We start from the raw sequence: 22,536 nt of genomic DNA, 5'->3' as shown, positions 1-22,536 counted from the left end.
TGAGCCTTTACTTCTGCTTTTTTAGACTCCTCGCTGTAGCAACGAGCCTTCGATGGGCATTCTGTTGCTCCGGATGTTTGTTCGGTGTGACGTCATATGGACTATGATCTTTGACAGAGTCGGGTTTTTCGGCTTGATTCTCCGTGTTGCCGTGGTCCGGCAATGGTTCCCCCTGCTCTAACGTTGGGTCTGTATGATCATTGTTTCTGCCGAGGCGGGATTTGGGGCGGTGCTTATGCCACTGTTTTGACTACTTCTCGAGGGAACAACCCTTCGTTGCGTCCTTCCGTTCCTCATCATCGTTTTCCTTTGGTGTGTCCACCATGTATACGTCATGTGGTGAAGTGGGCGTCCAGTGCCTTGGGGGCAGTGGTTCCTGTTCGTCTCCTGCATCGTCGTCCATGCCGTCGATGTATTCGGAGTCGGAGTCGAGCATGTCAGTTAAGTCATCGACAGTGGCTATTAAGTGGGTGGTGGGTGGGCCGTGAATTTCTTCGTCGTCCGTATCCCAGTCCTGCCGGACATAGTTCGGCCAGGATCCTCCTGACAAGGAGAGAGACCTTAATGAGTTCAATATGTCGCCAAAGGGCGAGTGCTGAAAAATATCCGCGGAGGTAAACTCCATGATCGGCGCCCAATCGGATTCGATAGGAACGGGCGCAGGCGGCTCGGAGTCCGTGGCCGGAGAAGGATCTGGCAGTTTAACAACACGGCTCTCGTGCAAGGTAAGTTCGATGTTTGGCTCGATCGCCACTCAGGGTAAGGCCTCCGTGGCGGGGTCCATCCACCCGTCCATGGACGGTGCAACTGGCTCCGAATTGAGGGTCGGAGCGGCTGCCTGTGCGATCTCCTGAACACTGTCCGACGATAGAGCCAAATCGCACTCATCGTGACCCTGTGACGCACAAGGCAGAGGCTCGAGTCCGTCGAAGATCAAGTCTCCATGGATATCTGCCGTGTAGTTTAAGCTTCCAAACCTGACCTGGTGGCCAGGGGCTTAACTTTCGATCTACTCCAGATGGCCAAGCGAATTGGCCCACAGTGCAAAGCCATCGAACACGAAGATCTGTCCGGGGAGAAAAGTCTCACCCTGGACTGCATCGCTATCGATGATAGTAGGAGCCATCAAGCCTAACGGCGACGACACAGAGGAACTCTAAATGAAAGCACCAATGTCGGTGTCAAAACCGGCGGATCTCGGGTAGGGGGTCCCAAACTGTGCGTCTAAGGCGGATGGTAACAAGAGGCAGGGGACACAATGTTTTACCCAGGTTCGGGCCCTCTTGATGGAGGTAAAACCCAACGTCCTACTTGATTAATATTGATGATATGGGTAGTACAAGAGTAGATCTACCACGAGATCGGAGAGGCTAAACCCTAGAAGCTAGCCTATGGTATGATTGCATGTTGTCCTACGGACTAAAACCCTCCGGTTTATATAGACACCGGAGAGGTTAGGGTTACACAAGGTCGGTTACAAAGGAGGAGATACACATATCCGTATTGCCTAGCTTGCCTTCCACGCCAAGTAGAGTCCCATCCGGACACGAGACGAAGTCTTCAATCATGTATCTTCATAGTCTAACAGTCTGGCCAATGGAGATAGTCCGGCTGTCCGGAGACCCCCTAATCCAGGACTCCCACAACAAGCCTGGACAAACTCTTATATAAGGAAAAGCGCTCCCGAGGACTCATGGAAATATCATCAAGCTAGTTTTCATCACGTTCATATGATTCGCATTCGGTACTTTGATAATTTGACATGTGGGTGGACCGATGGTTGGGTGTTGTTCTTACTTGAACAAGCATCCCACTTATGATTAACCTCTATTGCAAGGATCCGCAACTACAACAAAAGTATTAAGGTAAACCTAACCATAGCATGAAACATATGGATCCAAATCAGCCCCTTACGAAGCAACGCATAAACTAGGGTGTAAGCTTCTGTCACTCTAGCAACCCATCATCTACTTATTACTTCCCAATGCCTTCCTCTAGGACCAAATAATGGTGACGTGTTATGTAGTCCATGTTCACATAACAGCACTAGAGGCTAGACAACATACATGTCATCAAAATATCGAACGAATAGCAAATTCACATGACTACTAATAGCAACACTTCTCCCTTGTCCTCAAGAACAAACATAACTACTCACAAAGCATGTTCATGTTCATAATCAGAGGGGTAATAATATGCATAAAGGATCTGAACATATGATCTTCCACCAATTAAAGCAACTAGCATCAACTACAAGGAGTAATTAACACTACTAGCAACCTACTAGCACCAATCCCGGACTTGGAGACAAGAATTGGATACAAGAGATGAACTAGGGTTTTGAGATGAGATGGTGCTGATGAAGATGTTGATGGAGATTGCCCTCTCCCGATGAGAGGAGCGTTGGTGATGACGATGGCGATGATTCCCCCCTCCGGGAGGGAAGTTTCCCCGGTAGAACAGCTCTGCCGGAGCTCTAGATTGGATCCGCCAAGGTTCCGCCTCGTGGCGGCGGAGTTTCATCCCGAAAGGTTCCTTCTTCTTTTTTTTCTCGACTAAAGACTTCATATATGAGAAGATGGTCATCGGAGAGCCACCAGGGGGCCCACGAGGTAGGGGGGCGCGCCCCCACCCTCGTGGAAAGGGTGTGGGCCCCCTGGTCTTCATCTTTGGCGAGAATTTTCCATTATTTATTATAAGGTATTCTGTGGAGTTTCAGGACTTTTGGAGTTGTGCATAATAGGTCTCTAATATTTTCTCCTTTTCTGGCCCAGAATTCCAGCTGCCGGCATTCTCCCACCTTATGTAAACCTTGTAAAATAAGAGAGAGTAGCCATAATTATTGTGATATAATGTGAAATAACAGCCCATAATGCAATAAATATCGATATAAAAGCATGATGCAAAATGGACGTATCACTGGCAAGTCTCTTTACTCGTTTTGTAATGCATCATCCCGCAACTAACTCATTAGTCACTTTGCTTGCAAGGCTTATAGTGATGAGCATTACCGAGAGGGCCTAGAGATACCTCTCTGAAACACGGAGTGACAAATCCTAATCTCGATCTATGCCAACTCAACAAACACCATCGGAGACACCTGTAGAGCATCCTTATAATCACCCAGTTACATTGTGACGTTTGATAGCATACTAAGTGTTTCTTCGGTATTCGGGAGTTGCATAATCTCATAGTCATAGGAATATGTATAACTCATGAAGAAAGCAATAGCAATAAACTAAACGATCATAGTGCTAAGCTAACGGAAGGGTCTTGTCCATCACATCATTATCTAATGATGTGATCCCGTTCATCAAATGACAACACATGTCCATGGCTAGGAAACTTAACCATCTTTGATTAAAGAGCTAGTCAAGTAGAGGCATACTAGGGACACTATGTTTGTCTATGTATTCACACATGTACTAAGTTTCCGGTTAATACAATTCTAGCATGAATAATAAACATTTATCACGATATAAGGAAATATAAATAACAACTTTATTATTGCCTCTAGGGCATATTTCCTTCATGATGCATTACGGAACAAGTAAAGAGACTTGCCGGTGATGAGACTGAACTAGGTATGATGATACCGACGATCGAATCTCGGGTAAGTAACATACGAATGACAAAGGGAACAACGTATGTTGTCATGTGGTTTGACTGATAAAGATCTTTGTAGAATATGTAGGAACCAATATTAGCATCCAGGTTCCGCTATTGGTTATAGACTGGAGATGTGTCTCGGTTATGTCCGCATAGTTCTCGAACCCGTAGGGTCCGCACGCTTAACGTTTGATGACGATTTGTAGTATGAGTTATGTGATTGGATGAATCGAAGTTTGTTCAGAGTCCTGGATGTGATCACGGATATGACGAGGGGTCTCAAAATGGTCAAGACATAAAGATTGGTATATTGGAAGGTTATGTTTGGACACCGGAAAGGTTTCGGATAGGTTCGGACATTTTCCGGAGTACCGGGAGGTTACCGGAATCCCCCGGGGGGGTTAGTGGGCCTTCATGGGCCCTAGTGGAAGAGAGGAGGCGGCGACCAGGTGGAGGCGCGCCCCCAAGCCCAATCTGAATTGGACTAGGGTTGGGGGGCGGCCCCCCTTTCCCTCTCCTCCTCCTTATCTTTCCTCCTTCCCCCTTCTTCAGAAAGGAAAGGGGGGGCGAATCCTACTTGGACCGGGAGTCCAAGTAGGACTCCCCCCATGGCGTGCCCCCTTTGGATGGCCACCTCTCCTCCCCCCTTTATATACGTGGGAGGGGGCACCCTAAAGGCACACCAAGTCTTCTCTTAGCCGTGTGCGGTGCCCCCCTCCATAGTTACACACCTCGGTCATATCGTCGTTGTTCTTAGGCGAAACCCTGTGTCGGTAACTTCATCATCACCGCCACCACGCCATCGTGCTGACGGAACTCTCCCTTGGCCTCAACTGGATCAAGAGTTCGAGGAACGTCATCGAGCTGAACATGCACTGGTCGCGGAGGTGACATACGTTCGGTGCTTGGATCAGTTGGATCGCAAAGACGTTCGACTACATCAACTACATTACTAAACGCTTCCGCTTTCGGTCTATAAGGGTACGTGGAAACACTCTCCCCGCTTGTTGCTATGCATCTCCTAGATAGATCTTGCGTGATCGTAGGTAAAAAATTTCAAATACTGTGTTCCCCAACAGTGGCATCTGAGCCAGGTCTATGTGTAGATGTTATATGCACGAGTAGAACACAATGAGTTGTGGGCGATAATAGTCATACTGGTTACCAGCAACATCTTACTTTGATTCAGCGGTATTGTTAGATGAAGCGGCCCAGACCGACTTTACATGACCGCGTTCATGAGACTGGTTCTACCGACGTGCTTCACACACAGGTGGCTAGCGGGTGTCTATTTCTCCAACTTTAGTTGAATCGAGTTTGACTACGCCCGGTCCTTGTTGAAGGTTAAAGCAGCACACTTGGCGAAAAATCGTTGTGGTTTTGATGCATAGTCGGTTATTGCTAGAAGCCCGTAGCAGCCACGTAAAACTTGCAACAACAAAGTAGAGGAGACGTCTAACTTGTTTTTGCAGGGCATGTTGTGAGGTGATATAGTCAAGACGTGATGAGATATAAAATTTTGTATGAGATGATCATGTTTTGTAATCGTTATCGGCAACTGGCAGGAGCCTTATGGTTTTCGCTTTACTGTATGAATTGCAATCGCCATGTAATTGCTTTACTTTATCACTAAGCGGTAGCGAAAGTCATAGAAGCAATAGTTGGCAAGACAACAACAATGAAATGATGGAGATCAAGGTGTCAAGCCGGTGACAATGGTGATCATGACGGTGGTTTGGAGATGGATATCAAAGGCACAAGATGATGATGGCCATATCGTATGAGTTATTTTGATTGCATGTGATGTTTATCTTTTATGCATCTTATTTTGCTTAGTACGGTGGTAGTATTATAAGATGATCTCTCACTAAATTTTAAGGTATAAGTGTTCTCCCTGAGTATGCACTATTGCTACAGTTCATCGTGCCAAGACACCACGTGATGATCGGGTGTGATAAGCTCTACGTTCACATACAATGGGTGCAATCCAGTTTTGCACTCGCAGAATACTCGGGTTAAACTTGACGAGCCTAGCATATGCACATATGGCCTCGGAACACTGAGATAGAAAGGTCGAACATGAATCATATAGTAGATATGATCAACATAGTGATGTTCACCATTGAAAACTACTCCATCTCACATGATGATCGGACATGGTTTAGTTGATATGGATCACGTGATCATTTAGATGACTAGGGAGATGTCTATCTAAGTGGGAGTTCTTAAGTAATATGATTAATTGAACTTTAATTTATCATGAACTTAGTACCTAATAGTATTTTGCATGTCTATGTTGTTGTAGATCAATGGCCCGTGCTACCATTCCTTTGAATTTTAATGCGTTCCTAGGGAAAGTTAAGTTGAAAGTTAATGGTAGCAATTACACAGACTGGGTCTGTAACTTGAGCATTATCTCATTGCTGCACAGAAGAATTACGTCCTGGAAGCACTGCTAGGTGCAAAGCCCACTGTAGGAGCAACTTCAGATGTTATGAACGTCTGGTAGAGCAAAGCTGATGACTACTCGATAGTTCAGTGTGCCATGCTTTTCGGCTTAGAATCGGGACTTCAACGACGTTTTGAACATCATGGAGCATATGAGAAGTTCCAGGAATTGAATTTAATATTTCAAGCAAATGCCCGGATTGAGAGATATGAAGTCTCCAATAAGTTCTACAGCTGCAAAATGGAGGAGAATAGTTCTGTCAGTGAACATATACTCAGAATGTCTGGGTACCACAACCACTTGACTCAACTGGGAGTTAATCTTCCTGATGATAGTGTCATTGACATTGTAACGACCAAACCTCGAAGGATTTGAGTCTCTGTGCTTACTGTGCTAGTCCCTGGATCGAACTCGCTAGCACACACAATATAGATGAATACCAGAATAGCAAGTGCATCATTTATTACATCGTATGATCCAGAATATATAAAATAAAACAATCTGCATAGCACTTGGCTAGCTTTATTCAATCTAACAACGGAAAGTAGCAGAAAATAATGATGAGTCCCATCATAGCCCACTAGCGATGCTGAGTGCAGACTCGCGACCCTAACGGTACCTTAATCTTCGTCTGAATATCCTGCAACATGAGACGTTGCAGCCATATAGGTCATTACTTGGAATATATTGGCAAGTTACACAGGAGTAATAATAAAGCAGACCTACATGTATATGCATAGTATATCAAAAGGAAGGCTTGAGGGTTTATTTTCGCAGAAAGCTGATTTTGTCCTCATAACTACCTAATAGTCAATTTTTTATTTAATTCTTTTATTACTACAATTAAATACACAAGGTTGAGTTGGCAAAAATCAACTCCAACCTACCCTTTATTAAGTTTTACCATAAAAATTATTAAGTGTCACATCTGTCAAGATCATCCAACAACTGTAATGGCACAGTCGCTCAAAGTTGCCCATAACCGGGGGCACGGCTAATCATGATTAGTTTTTAATACTCTGCAGAGTTTAGTACGCTTTACCCACTAGACCCAACCCGAAGATTGAGAAGAAGTCTTTCAGAAGCAGTCCCCTAGTCCCAACAGGAGGCCCATCCCAACTATTATATCTACATCTGCTGGCACATCCGTGTAAGGGTTCCACAACTGATCAACTAAGCAAGAGCCCATTTAGCTAGTGGTCGCACATGGAAGCTACTAGTCACTAAGTCTGTCTGATCTTTTTGAGCCTGGGCGGCCGTCCACTTACATTCAGAGGGTATAAACCATGATGTTCTTGAAACCACCCTAGCAATACCAATTCCGCCTAGAGGTGAATTAAATCTTGAGTTACTACTCAAATTATTATATATATAATCCTCACATAAGCTCAATGAATACATTAACCACCCTGTCTACAAAGCATAGCAAAACTACAACTACCACGATCTGCAATAACGGGAGATAGCTCAACAATATAGCAGAATAATATAGTAATCCTATACATGCATATATTCAAAGTGTGATATAACTACATGCATAGAAAACAATAGGCAAAGGATGATCAACATGTAACTTGCCTTGGTTCTGGTTCAGAAAGTCACACTCCTGACAATAGTTCGCGTCGCCCTCCGGACAATCTACACGTTTCACACAATTCAACAAATCAATCACCGGAACACGAATAGAACCAAAACAAAACCAACAAGAAAAGCATTTTTAAAACTCAACAACAGTAGCATAACAGCACCTAAAATGCACTACGATCACAATGCAAAAAGAATCACTCGAATTCGATAAGCGGTTTAAAAGATATGGCCTCCGGAAGGTTTAATTCAAATTTAAACAAATTCAAATTTGAACAGTGCAAACATGTGCAAAGTTGGTACTGTGATAATGTGCTGATTTTTGTGAGTGCACAGGAAAAATAATTAACTAAATTGGACTTATAGATTAAAAGATATAGCTAGTTGAAGTTAGAGTTGAAATCTGAAAAAGAAAACAAAAAACAATAGAAAACTCCTGCACTGTAGCAACTCCTGTGCGGCACTGTAGCGGAGCGCCACGTGGCGGCGTCCGATTGGCTGGGCGCGTGAGCTCAACAAAATAGGGGGAAAATGGCGGAGGCGGCGGCTCTCCGGTGGGTCTCCCTCGAAAGTGAAGTAGCGGACGGGTTCAGCATGAGTTGCGGAGGTGGTGGTGGTGTCGGACGGCGGCGGGGTGTGTTCTGCGGGAGACGGTGACGACGTGAACAACCGCTGCTCCGGCGGCGTCGGGTTTGCTTGGGCGGCTTGCTCCGATGTGATTTCGGCGACAAAAATATGTCAGCAAGGTGCGTCGTTGAGCAGGGGGTCGAGGGAAGTGAACGGTGTGGCCGGTGGTGTCCTTACGGCAGCAGAAACGACCGGCAAAGACGACGACGGCTCGAGCTCCACCGCGAGATGCGTTTCGCCCTAGCTACTCGTCCAGACGAGGAAAGGACGGAGAAGGGGCTGCGGTAGGGTTCTTCGAGGTCCGTAACTCGCATGTGATGTCCCTGGCTCGCACGGGATCGATCCAGGTCGGCCTCGGCATGCGCGCAGCGCGGTTGCGTCCGGTTTGGGGTGGAAGATGGGTGCGGGGCCCGCTGGTCAGCGGCTGGGGCGAGGTGGATCGGGCGCAGGTGAGCGATACAGGTCGGGTGCGGGCATACCGCTTTGCTGCGGCTGAGGTGGGCTGCGGTTGTGCGGGGTTAGGTGGGCCGCTGTGGCTGCAGTGGTCTGGCCGGCATTGCTGGGTGATACGTCTCCAACGTATCTATAATTTTTGATTGCTCCATGCTATATTATCTACTGTTTTGGACATTATTGGGCTTTATTATCCACTTTTATATTATTTTTGGGACTAACCTATTAACCGGAGGCCCAGCCCAGAATTGTTGTTTTTGCCTGTTTTAGGGTTTCGAAGAAAAGGAATATCAAATGGAGTCCAACGGAATGAAACCTTCGGGAACGTGATTTTCTCACCGAATACAACTCAGGAGACTTGGACCCTACGTCAAGTCAATTAACAGGAGGCCACGAGGTAGGGGGGCGTGCCTGCCCCCCCCCCCTCCCCAGGCACCCTCCACCCTCATGGGCCCCCTGTTGTTCCACCGACGTACTTCTTCCTCCTATATATATCCACGTACCCCCAAACGATCAGATACGGAGCCAAAAACCTAATTCCACCGCCGCAACTTTCTGTATCAACGAGATCCCATCTTGGGGCCTGTTCTGGAGCTCCACCGGAGGGGGCATCAATCACAGAGGGCTTCTACATCATCATCCAAGCCCCTCCGATGAAGTGTGAGTAGTTTACTTCAGACCTACGGGTCCATAGTTAGTAGCTAGATGGCTTCTTCTCTCTTTTTGGATCTCAATACAATGTTCTCCCCCTCTCTCGTGGAGATCTATTCGATGTAATCTTCTTTTTGCGGTGTGTTTGTTGAGACCGATGAATTGTGGGTTTATGATCAAGTCTATCTATGAATAATATTTGAATGTTCTCTGAATTCTTTTATGTATGATTGGTTTTCTTTGCAAGTCTCTTCGAATTATCAGTTTGGTTTGGCCTACTAGATTGGTTGTTCTTGCCATGGGAGAAGTGCTTAGCTTTGGGTTCGATCTTGCGGTGTCCTTTCCCAGTGACAGAAGGGGCAGAAAGGCATTTATTATATCGTTGCCATCGAGGATAACAAGATGGTTTTTTTTTATCATATTGCATGAAACTATCCCTCTACATCATGTCATCTTGCTTAAGGCGTTACTCTGTTTTTAACTTAATACTCTAGATGCATGCTGGATAGCGGTCGATGAGTGGAGTAATAGTAGTAGATGCAGGTAGGAGTCGGTCTACTTGTCTCGGGCGTGATGCCTATATACATGATCATACCTAGATATTCTCATAACTATGCTCAATTCTGTCAATTGATCAACAGTAATTTGTTCACCCACCGTAGAATACTTATGCTCTTGAGAGAAGCCACTAGTGAAACCTATGGCCCCCGGGTCTCTTTCTCATCATATCAATCTCCATCATTTCATTATTGTTGTGCTTTTACTTTGCTTTTACTTTTTACTTTGCATCTCTATACCAAAAATACCAAAAATATTATTTATCATCTCTATCAGATCTCACTTTCGTAAGTGACCGTGAAGGGATTGACAACCCTTAAGCGCATTGGTTGCGTTGAGCTATTGTTTTTGTGTAGGTACGAGGGACTCGCGCGTAGCCTCCTACTGGATTGATACCTTGGTTCTCAAAAATTGAAGGAAATACTTACGCTACTTTGCTGCATCATCCTCTCCTCTTTGGGGAAATCCAACGCAGTGCTCAAGAGGTAGCAAGAAGAATTTCTGGCGCCGTTGCCGGAGAGTCTGCGCAAAAGTCAACATACAAGTACCCATCACAATCCCTATTTCCCACATTACATTATTTGCCATTTGCCTCTCATTTTCCTCTCCCCCCAATTCACCCTTGCCGTTTTATTTGCCCTATCTATCTCTATCCTCCCTCTCTTTCTCTATTTGCCTCTTTTTGCTCGCTTGCCTTTTTGTTTGCTTGTGTGTTAGTTTGCTTGTTTGTCGCGATGGCTCAAGATAATACTAAATTGTGTGACTTCACCAATACCAACAACAATGATTTCCTTAGCACTCTGATTGCTCCTCTTACCAATGCTGCATCTTGTGAAATTAATACTGCTTTGCTGAATCTTGTCATGAAAGATCCGTTCTCCGGCCTTCCTAGTGAAGATGTCGCTACCCATCTTAATAGCTTCATTGATTTGTGTGACATGCAAAAGAAGAAAGATGTCGATAATGATATTGTTAAATTGAAGCTATTTCCTTTTTCGCTTAGAGATCGTGCTAAAGCTTGGTTTTCGTCTTTGCCTAAAAATAGTATTGATTCATGGAACAAGTGCAAAGATGCTTTTATCTCTAAGTATTTTCCTCCCGCTAAGATCATCTCCCTTAGAAACGATATTATGAATTTTAAGCAACTTGATCATGAACATGTTGCACAAGCTTGGGAGAGAATGAAATTAATGATACGTAATTGCCCTACTCATGGTTTAAATTTGTGGATGATTATACAATTTTTTTATGCCGGACTGAATTTTGCTTCTAGAAATCTTTTAGATTCAGCCGTGGGAGGCACTTTTATGGAAATCACTTTACGAGAAGCTACTAAACTCCTAGATAATATTATGGTTAATTATTCTCAATGGCATACTGAAAGATCTACTAATAAAAAGGTGCATGTGATAGAAGAAATTAATGTTTTGAGTGGAAAGATGGATGAACTTATGAAATTATTTGCTAATAAGAGTGTTTCTTCCGATCCTAATGATAAGCCCTCGTCTACTTTGATTGAGAATAATAGTGAATCCATGGATGTGAATTTTTTTAGTAGAAACAATTTTGGTAACAACGCGTATAGAGGAAATTTTAATCCTAGGCTTTATCCTAGTAATCCCTCTAATAATTATGGTAATTCCTACAACAATTCTTATGGAAATTATAATAAGATGCCCTCTGATTTTGGATCTAATATTAAAGAATTTATTACTTCGCAAAAGAATTTTAATACTATGATTGAAGAAAAATTGCTTAAGATTGATGATTTGGCTAGGAACGTTGATAGAATTGCTCTTGATGTTGATTCTTTGAAACTTAGATCTATTCCACCTAAGCATGATATCAATGAGTCTCTCAAAGCCATGAGAATTTCCATTGATGAGTGCAAAGAAAGAACCGCTAGGATGCGTGCTAAGAAAGATGCCTTTATAAGAGCGTGTTCTTCTAGTTCCTATGAAAATAATGATGAAGATCTAAAAGTTATTGATGTGTCCCCTATTAAATCTTTGTTTTGCAATATGAATCTTGATAATGATGGGACTGAATATGATCCACCTTTACCTAGAAGGCGTTCCAAGAATTCTGAATATTTTGATCTTGATGCTAAATTTGATAAAAGTGGGATTGAAGAAATTAAAACCCTAGATGTTGCTAAACCCACTATTATGGACTTCAAGGAATTTAACTATGAAAATTTCTCTTCGATTGATTGTATTTCCTTGTTGCAATCCGTGTTAAATTCTCCTCACGCTTATAGTCAAAATAAAGCGTTTACTAAACATATTGTTGATGCCTTGATGCAATCTTATGAAGAAAAACTTGAATTGGAAGTTTATATCCCTAGAAAACTTTATGATGAGTGGGAACCTACTATTAAAATTAAAATTAAAGATCATGAGTTTTATGCCTTGTGTGATTTGGGTGCTAGTGTCTCTACTATTCCCAAAACTTTGTGTGATTTGCTAGATTTCCGTAATATTGATGATTGCTCTCTAAACTTGCATCTTGCGGATTCCACTATTAAGAAACCTATGGGAATAATTAATGGTGTTATTATTGTTGCAAATAGGAATTATTTACCCATAGATTTTATCGTTCTTGATATAGATTGCAATCCTTCTTGCCCTATTATCCTCGGTAGACCTTTCCTTAGAACGGTTGGTGCAATTATTGATATGAAGGAAGGGAATATTAGATTCCAATTTCCATTAAAAAGGGCATGGAACACTTCCCTAGAAAGAAAATAAAATTACCATATGAATCTATCATGAGAGCCACTTATGGATTGCCTACCAAAGATGGCAATACCTAGATCTATTCTTGCTTGTTATGCCTAGCTAGGGGCGTTAAACGATAGCGCTTGTTGGGAGGCAACCCAATTTTATTTTTATTTCTTGCTTTTTGCTCCTGTTTAGTAATAAATAAAATATTTAACCTGTGTTTTGGTTGTGTTTTTTGTGTTTAATTAGTGTTTGTGCCAAGTAGAACCGTTGGGAAGACTTGGGGAAAGTCTTGTTGAACTTGGTGTAAAAAAACAGAAACTTTAGCGCTCACGAGAACTGCTGTCATTTTTATTTGGAGAGTGCTATTTAGTTAATTATTTTTGAAGATGATTAATAGATAAATTACTCTCGTCCAGCAATTTATTTTAGAATTTTTGGGGTTGCAGATCTTGCGCTAGCTACAGATTACTACAGACTGTTCTGTTTTTGACAGATTCTGTTTTTCGTGTGTTGTTTGCTTATTTTGATGAATCTATGGCTAGTAAAATAGTTTATAATCCATAGAGAAGTTGGAATAAAGTAGGTATAAAACCCATATAAATAAAGAATGAGTTCATTACAGTACCTTGAAGTGGTCTTTTGTTTTCTTTCGCTAACGGAGCTCACGAGATTTTCTACTTTAAGTTTTGTGTTGTGAAGTTTTCAAGTTTTGGGTAAAGATTTGATGGATTATGGAACAAGGAGTGGCAAGAGCCTAAGCTTGGGGATGCCCATGGCACCCCCAAGATAATCTAAGGACACCTAAAATCCAAAGCTTGGGGATGCCCCAGAAGGCATCCCCTCTTTTGTCTACTTCTATCGGTAACTTTACTTGGAGCAATATTTTTATTCACCACATGATATGTGTTTTGCTTGGTGCGTCTTTTATGATTTGAGTCTTTGCTTATTAGTTTACCACAATCATCTTTGTTGTACACACCTTTTTATAGAGCCATACATAATTTGGAATTTGATAAGAATACTCTATGTCCTTCACGTATATCTTTTGAGTTATATAATTTTGCTCTAGTGCTTCACTTATATCTTTTAGAGCACGGTGGTGGATTTGTTTTATAGAAACTATTGATCTCTCGTGTTTCACTTAGATTATTTTGAGAGTCTTAAATAGAATGGGAATTTGCTTAATAATAATATGCTTGTTATTCAAGATTTGTAAAACCTTCTTTTGAAGTGCGTTGAATACTAAGAAAAATTGATGCTTGATAATTGTTTTGAGATATGAGGATGGTGATATTAGAGTCATGCTAGTTGAGTAGTTGTGAATTTGAGAAATGCTTGTGTTAAAGTTTGTGATTCCCGTAGCATGCATGTATGGTGAACCGTTATGTGATGAAGTCTGAGCATTATTTATTTATTGATTGTCTTCCTTATGAGTGGCGGTCGGGGACGAGCGATGGTCTTTTCCTACCAATCTATCCCACTAGGAGCATGCGTGTAATACTTAGCTTTGATAACTTCTAGATTTTTGCAATAAGTATATGAGTTCTTTATGACTAATGTTGAGTCCATGGATTATACGCACTTTCCTTCCTTCCACCATTGCTAGCCTCTCTAATACTGCGCACTTTTCGCCGGTATCATACACCCACCAAATACCTTCCTCAAAACAGCCACCATACCTACCTATCATGGCATTTCCATAGCCATTCCGAGATATATTGTCATGCAACTTTCCACCGTTCTGTTCATTATGACACGCTCCATCATTGCCATATTGCTAGCATGATCATGTAGTTGACATCGTATTTGTGGCAAAACCACCGTTCATAATTCTTTCATACATGTCACTCTTGATTCATTGCATATCCCGGTACACCGCCGGAGGCATTCATATAGAGTCATATTTTGTTCTAAGTATTGAGTCGTAAGAAAAATAAAAAGTGTGATGATCATCATTTTTAGAGCATTGTCCCAAGTGAGGAAAGGATGATGGAGACTATGATTCCCCCACAAATCGGGATGAGACTCCGGACGAAAAATAAAAAAAAAGAGAAAAAGAGGCCATAAAAAAAGAGAAGGCCCAAAAAATGAGAGAAAAAGAGAGTAGGGACAATGTAACTATCCTTTTACCACACTTGTGCTTCAAAGTAGCACCATGATCTTCATGATAGAGAGTCTCTCATTCTGTCACTTTCATATACTAGTGGGAATTTTTCATTATAGAACTTGGCTTGTATATTCCAATGATGGGCTTTCTCAAAATGCCCTAGGTCTTCGTGAGCGAGCGAGTTGGATGCACACCCACTTAGTTTCTTTTGTTGAGCTTTCATATACTTATAGCTCTAGTGCACCCGTTGCATGGCAATCCCTACTCACTCACATTGATATCTATTGATGGGCATCTCCATAGCTCGTTGATACGCCTAGTTGATATGAGACTTATCTTCCCCTCTTTTTGTCTTCTCCACAACCACCATTCTATTCCACATATAGTGCTATATCCATGGCTCACGCTCAAGTATTGCGTGAAGATCGAAAAAGTTTTGAAAATGTCAAAAGTATGAAACAATTGCTTTTCTTGTCATCGGGGTTGTGCATGATTTAAATACTTTGTGTGGTGAAGATAGAGCATAGCCAGACTATATGATTTTGTAGGGATAGCTTTCTTTGGCCATGTTATTTTGAGAAGACATAATTGCTTTGTTAGTATGCTTGAAGTATTATTATTTTTATGTCAATATGAACTTTTGTCTTGAATCTTTTGAATATAAATATTCATACCACAATTAAGAAGATTTGCATTGAAATTATGCCAAGTAGCACACCGCATCAAAAATTCTGTTTTTATCATTTAACTACTCGAGGATGAGCAGGAATTAAGCTTGGGGATGCTTGATACATCTCCAACGTATCTATAATTTTTGATTGCTCCATGCTATATTATCTACTGTTTTGGACATTTTTGGGCTTTATTATCCACTTTTATATTATTTTTGGGACTAACCTATTAACCGGAGGCCCAGCCCAGAATTGTTATTTTTTGCCTGTTTTAGGGTTTCGAAGAAAAGGAATATCAAACGGAGTCCAAACGGAATGAAACCTTCGGGAACGTGATTTTCTCACCGAATACAACTCAGGAGACTTGGACCCTACGTCAAGTCAATTAACAGGAGGCCACGAGGTAGGGGCGCGCCTGCCCCCCCCCCCCAGGCGCGCCCTCCACCCTCGTGGGCCCCCTGTTGCTCCACCAACGTACTTCTTCCTCCTATATATATCCATGTACCCCCAAACGATCAGATACGGAGCCAATAACCTAATTCCACCGCTGCAACTTTCTGTATCCATGAGATCCCATCTTGGGGCCTGTTCCGGAGCTCTGCCAGAGGGGGCATCGATCATGGAGGGCTTCTACATCATCACCCAAGCCCCTCCGATGAAGTGTGAGTAGTTTACTTCAGACCTACGGGTCCATAGTTAGTAGCTAGATGGCTTCTTCTCTCTTTTTGGATCTCAATACAATGTTCTCCCCCTCTCTTGTGGAGATCTATTCGATGTAATCTTCTTTTTGCGGTGTGTTTGTTGAGACCGATGAATTGTGGGTTTATGATCAAGTCTATCTATGGATAATATTTGAATCTTCTCTGAATTGTTTTATGTATGATTGGTTATCTTTGCAAGTCTCTTCGAATTATCAGTTTGGTTTGGCCTACGAGATTGGTTGTTCTTGCCATGGGAGAAGTGCTTAGCTTTGGGTTCGATCTTGCGGTGTCAACGAAGTGGTGAAACTCTAAGATATGCACGGTATCCTTCCTCATATGTCACCTCCTTACGTTTCACATCTACATAACTCTTCTGCCTGGACTGTGCTATCTTCAGCCTATCGCGAATCAACTTGACCTTCTCCTCAACATCTCTGATCAAGTCTGGTCCAAAGAACTGACGCTCTCCAACCTCATCCCACATTAATGGTGTCCTGCACTTTCTACCATACAATACCTCAAATGGGGCCATCTTCAGACTAGCCTGATAACTGTTATTATATGAGAACTCTGCATAAGGTAAATTATCATCCCAACTGGACCCATAGTCCAAGGCACAAGCCCTCAACATATCCTCCAAAATCTGATTTACCTTCTCTGTCTGCCCATCTGTCTGTGGATGGAAAGATGTACTAAACTCCAGCCTGGTGCCCAAGGATTCATGTAACTGACGCCAAAATTTAGATGTGAACTGAGTACCTCTATCAGACACTACCTTCCTTGGAACTCCAGGCAGACAAACAATTTTAGACATATAAATCTTTGCTAGCTGAGCACTGGTATAAGTAGTCTTTACCGGGATGAAGTGAGCAACTTTAGTCAAACGATTAACAACCACCCAAATAGAATCATATCCTGACCGAGTCCTGGGTAGACCTGTAATGAAATCCATACCAATCTCATCCCACTTCCATTTAGGTATAGGCAATGGTTGTAAGAAATATGCTGGCCAATGATGTTCGGCTTTAACTCTTTGGCACACATCACATGTTGCAATATATCCAGCAATTTCCCTCTTCAGGCTAGGCCACCAAAATATTTCCCTCAAATCCAAGTACATCTTAGTATTACCTGGGTGAATAGTATAAGGTGAAGCATGCGCCTCCTGAAGAATCAACTTCCTGATATCTGCATCCCGAGGTACACAAATACGCTTCTCAAATCATATGGATCCATGTTCATCCTCATGGAAACCTTCTGCCTTACCTTTAGCCATATTCTCTTTTATCTCACAAATCTCCTTATCACCCTTTTGAGCTTCTCTGATCCTACGAAGCAAAGTAGGATTTACCTCCAATGTTGCTAAATATCCCTTAGGAACCATCTCCAACCTGAGATTCCTGAACTGCTCACATAACTCTGGTGGCATATCATCAATATTAACTGCATTAACATGGCTCCTACGACTCAATGCATCAGCAACAACATTAGCCTTACCAGGATGATACTGCACATTCAAATCATAATCCTTAATAAGCTCCAACCATCTCCTATGCCTGAGGTTCAAATCCTTCTGAGTAAAAATATACTTCAAGCTCTTATGATCAGTAAATATATCACAATGATTACCAATAAGATATGGCCTCCAAGTTTTCAATGCATGCACAACTGAGGCTAACTCCAAATCATGTGTAGGATAATTATGCTCATGATTCTTAAGTTTATGTGAAGCATATGAAACAACTTTACCTTCCTGCATCAAAACACTCCCAAGTCCTTGACGAGAAGCATCACAATATACCTGGAAGTCCTTATGTATATCCGGCAGAGTTAAGACTGGTGTTGTAACCAAACGCTGCTTCAATTCCTGAAAGCTGGCTTCACATTCATCAGTCCAAACAAATTTATTTTCCTTCTTCAATAATTCATTCATAGGCTTTGCAATCTTGGAAAAGTTCTCAATAAACCTCCTGTAATAACCTGCAAGGCCCAAAAAGCTGCGAATCTCTCCAACTATCGTGGGTGTCTCCCACTCTGTAACTGCAGCAACCTTAGATGGATCAACTCCAACTCCATTACCTGACACGACATGTCCAAGGAATGCTACCTCATCCAGCCAAAACTCACATTTGCTGAACTTGGCATACAACTGATGTTCCCTCAATTTCTCCAATACCAAACGCAGATGCACCTCATGCTCTTGCTTATTCTTGGAGAACACCCCTGTTCAAGAATTCATCTGATTAACTAGTTAACTTGCCAATTAATCCCTACTCATAGGGTCACCAAGTAGCCGATAAACTGATAAATCGTCCGATTAATTGATTAAATGGCCGATTAACTTGCCGATTAGCCTATTAATCCCCTACTCGCCAGCCAACCGAGCAGTTACGAGATAACGATTTCCTCAACAATGGATAATACCAATATATCATCAATGAAAAGAACCACAAATTTATCCAAGAACTCCATAAACACCTTGTTCATCATATTCATGAAGTATGCAGGAGCGTTAGTCTATCCAAATGACATAACAGTATATTCATACAACCCATACCTCGTAGTCAAAGAGGTCATTGGAATATCTTGCTCACGAATCTTCAATTGATGATAACCAAAACAAAGATCAATCTTAGAAAACACAGTAGCTCCCTCCAACTGGTCAAACAGATCGTTTATCATAGGCAAAGAATACTTAGTCTTAATGGTTACTGATGAAGCTATGTACCTAGGGTAGGGTCATGGATCTGTCCGAGATACCCTCCCCAAGGACATCTCTAAAGGAACCAGGAGCATTCGAAGAAAAATCATCATCCACTCGACCATGAAGCTATGTTCCACTCGAGAGTCTCGAAGACACTCGGCCGTATGGACAATCACTCGACTACCAGAAGATCTAGAGCCACTCCACTCTGCAACGGTTGGGAATTAAGTCATAGCTTTATGGGTCATTATGTATCTTTATGGCAGGCGTTACCAGTAATGTCTCCATCTTTATGCACCTTAAACCCTTTGTAACTGAGGGCGGGAGGGGTCTGACGAACTCTATATAAGACACCCCCTCCTCAAGGACAAGGGTTCGCACCCCCTGTAACGCACACGCATATAATCCAGTCGACCGCCTCCGGGCTCTGAGACATAAGGTTGTTACTTCCTCTGAGAAGGGCCTGAACTCGTAAAACTTGTGTGAACAACTCCTCCATAGCTAGGATCTTGCCTCTACATCCCTACCCCCCATTCTACTGTCAGACTTAGAACCACGACAGTTGGCGCCCACCGTGGTGCAGGCGTCTTAGCGACTTGTTGGAGAAGTTGTGATTTTTCCGATCCCCTTCAACATGGTTTCAGGCGGAGGTTTGGCCAAGGGCCACGAGATCCGTCTCGGTGCACTCGTATTCATTGCCGACGACTCCACTTGGCTCCAGGAAGCGCCACTCGACGTCGAGGCGCTACCCATCCGCGGGGCAACGCACTGTCGTGCATGCGACCGTGGCGTCCTCCTTCGGCAGCCGTCGACTCAGTATCGGTCGGCTCCCATACTGACCTCCCTCCCTGCAGCCCGCCGGGGCAAACATTCTGGCCGGTCGAGGCTTCAGCGGTGGGTGAGGCACGCGGTGGCTCGCCAATCAGCCACCCCCAGGTCGCGGCAATCAGGCCCGACGAAACTCTCTACGGCCTGTTCGACTGGCTTCGTAGAGACCGCATCCGACTGCGACAGCAGCGACCCCGCGGCGGAAGTTTTGATGGTCAATGGACCACGTAGTCCTCGTGGCTTCACCCGTGAAGACGGAGGTGATGGTGGCGGCGATCCGTCGTGTGTCCACGAAGAGTACCGACCCGAACCCCTCTCTTCACAGAGGAGGGAGGAACTTCGCCGCCGGAACATGGATGCACTTCACACTCCTATCGTTGGAGAAACCCCTGAGGCCCAGGCCTTGGAGGAGGCGCGCCTGGCCAACTTGGCTGAGCGCACTCGACTAGATAACCTCCAGCGCGCACTCGACGAGCGTGCTCGGCAGCGTGCTCCTGAATCGAGTCGACATCAACTTTTTCCACCTCTGACTCAGGTATACCGAACTCCAATCCAGAATCTTGCAGCTACGGCCCGAATAGCAGAGTCAATTCAACCTTCCCTGTCAGAAGCTGGTCGAGGTTTGGCGCAGATCCGGACTTTGCTCCGGGCCACAGGAGAGCAGAATACAGTAGTATCTCAGTCGTGGAGTAGGATTCACAGTAGATCCGTAGTTGCGGACACAGTCCAGTCGGCTCACAGCCTGAGATCGCCCCCGAGGCATGAGGGACGTGGAGACCAACGAGATCAGTATAGAAACCGTGAGCAGTATGATCACCTACTCGATCACAATGATCGTCGTCGAGGTCCCACGCCTCCCCCAAGGAGTGGATCATACGTGCCTCGGCAGCAGGATGACAGACGCCCTCACAGTGGTGGGCGAAGGATTCCAGTCGACCCCAGGGAACCAGGCTTTGATGCAAGATCTATTCTCGTCCAGGGTCTGGTCGACAGAAACAGAGCTCACAAAGAAGGCCCCGACAGAGATTTTCCAACCGGCAGTAGAATGCATGTCTCAGGCCCAGAGTGCTTCAGCAGAGCCATCAGGGCTGCGGTGATTCCTCCCAACTTTAGGTTGGCGACTGGAGTCAGTATGTTCACTGGTGAGTCCAAGCCTGACACTTGGCTTGAAGATTACCGAGTGGCTGTACAGATCGGTGGCGGCAACGATGAAGTGGCCATGAAGCACCTTCCTTTGATGCTAGAGGGCTCGGCCAGGGCGTGGCTGAATCAGTTAGCTCCTGGTAGTATTTATACTTGGGAAGATCTTGCTCGAGTATTTGTCAGAACATTTGAAGGTACTTGCAAGCGGCCAGCAGGGTTGATAGAATTATAGTGTTGTGTTCAGAAACCGAATGAAACTTTGAGGGATTATATCCAGAGATGGATCACGTTGCACCACATAGTGGAGAATATGTCAGATCACCAAGCAATTTGTGCCTTCAAAGAAGGCGTTAAGTATTGGGAGTTGAATCTGAAACTCGGTCGGACAGGAGATATGAATCTGACTTGGATGATGGAGATTGCCACCAAGTACGCCAATGGTGAAGAAGAAGACCGACTCCGAAGCGGCAAACACAAAACAGTCGCCCACGAAACCGGGGGAGGAAACTCCAGTCAGAAGCAGAAGCGCAAAGCCGAGCCAGCCGCTCCTGGTGAAGCCTTAGCCGTGACTCAAGGGAAGTTCAAGGGGAAACCAAAAGGACCGTGGAACCCCAAGAAAGTAAAAGATCAGGATGGAAATGATGTGCTGGATTTACCATGCCACATTCACACCAAGAAAGATGAAGAGGGTAATTTCATCTACCCAAAGCATACCACTCGACAGTGTCGACTCCTAATCTAGCAATTTCGAGAGAAGCAGCCCAAGGAAAAGGAGAAAGAAACAGACAAAGTTGAGGATGGGGAAGAGGATGATGATGGTTACCCCCATGTCAATTCCACTCTGATGATTTTCGCTGACGTTGAGAGTAAGAGTCGACTAAAAGTCATCAACAAAGAAGTGAACATGGTTGCTCCTGTGACACCCAATTATTTGAAGTGGTCTCAGACTGCCATCACATTCGACCAGTCCGATCACCCAGCGCACATAGCCACCCCTGGGAGGCAAGCGCTTGTGGTCGACCCAGTAGTCGAAGGTACTCGATTGACTAAGGTTCTGATGGATGGTGGCAGTGGCATATACTGTATGCAGAGACGTTGAAAGGAATGGGCATTCCGATGTCCAGACTCAGTGAAAGCAATATGAGTTTCCATGGAGTCATCCCTGGCAAGAAGGCAGTGTCACTCGGCCAGATCGCCCTTGATGTAGTGTTCGGTGATTCCAAGAATTACCGCAAAGAAAAGTTGACATTTGAAGTCGTAGATTTCCAGAGTGCTTATCATGCTATTTTGGGCAGGCCAGCTTATGCACGTTTTATGGCTCGGCCATGTTACGTGTACCTCAAATTGAAGATGCCTGGTCCCAAAGGGGTGATCACTATCACTGGAAATCGAAAGAAAGCAGAAGAGTGCTTCCAGAAGGGCTCAAAGATCGCCGACGCACAGATGGCAGTAGTGGAATTGCAGGAATATCAAAAAATGCAGATCCGAGTGATTTGTTGCGAGCTAAGAAGCCTGCCACGGATTCAGCATTCCAGTCGTCTGGCTAAACAAAGTCGATTCACATTCACCCGATGGACCCCAATGCAGCTCCGACTCACATTTCAACAACACTCGACTCCAAATAGGAAGAAGCGCTCATCTAGTTCCTCCATGAGAACTGGGACATCTTTGCATGGAAACCTTCTGACAGGCCAGGTGTTCCCAGGGGATTGGCTGAGCATCGTT

The sequence above is a fragment of the Triticum dicoccoides genome, chromosome 3A, assembly GCF_002162155.2.
Source record: "Triticum dicoccoides isolate Atlit2015 ecotype Zavitan chromosome 3A, WEW_v2.0, whole genome shotgun sequence".
Classification (NCBI taxonomy): Eukaryota; Viridiplantae; Streptophyta; class Magnoliopsida; order Poales; family Poaceae; genus Triticum; species Triticum dicoccoides.
The sequence above is the reverse complement of the archived record's forward strand: the minus strand, read 5'-3'. Positions refer to the sequence as shown.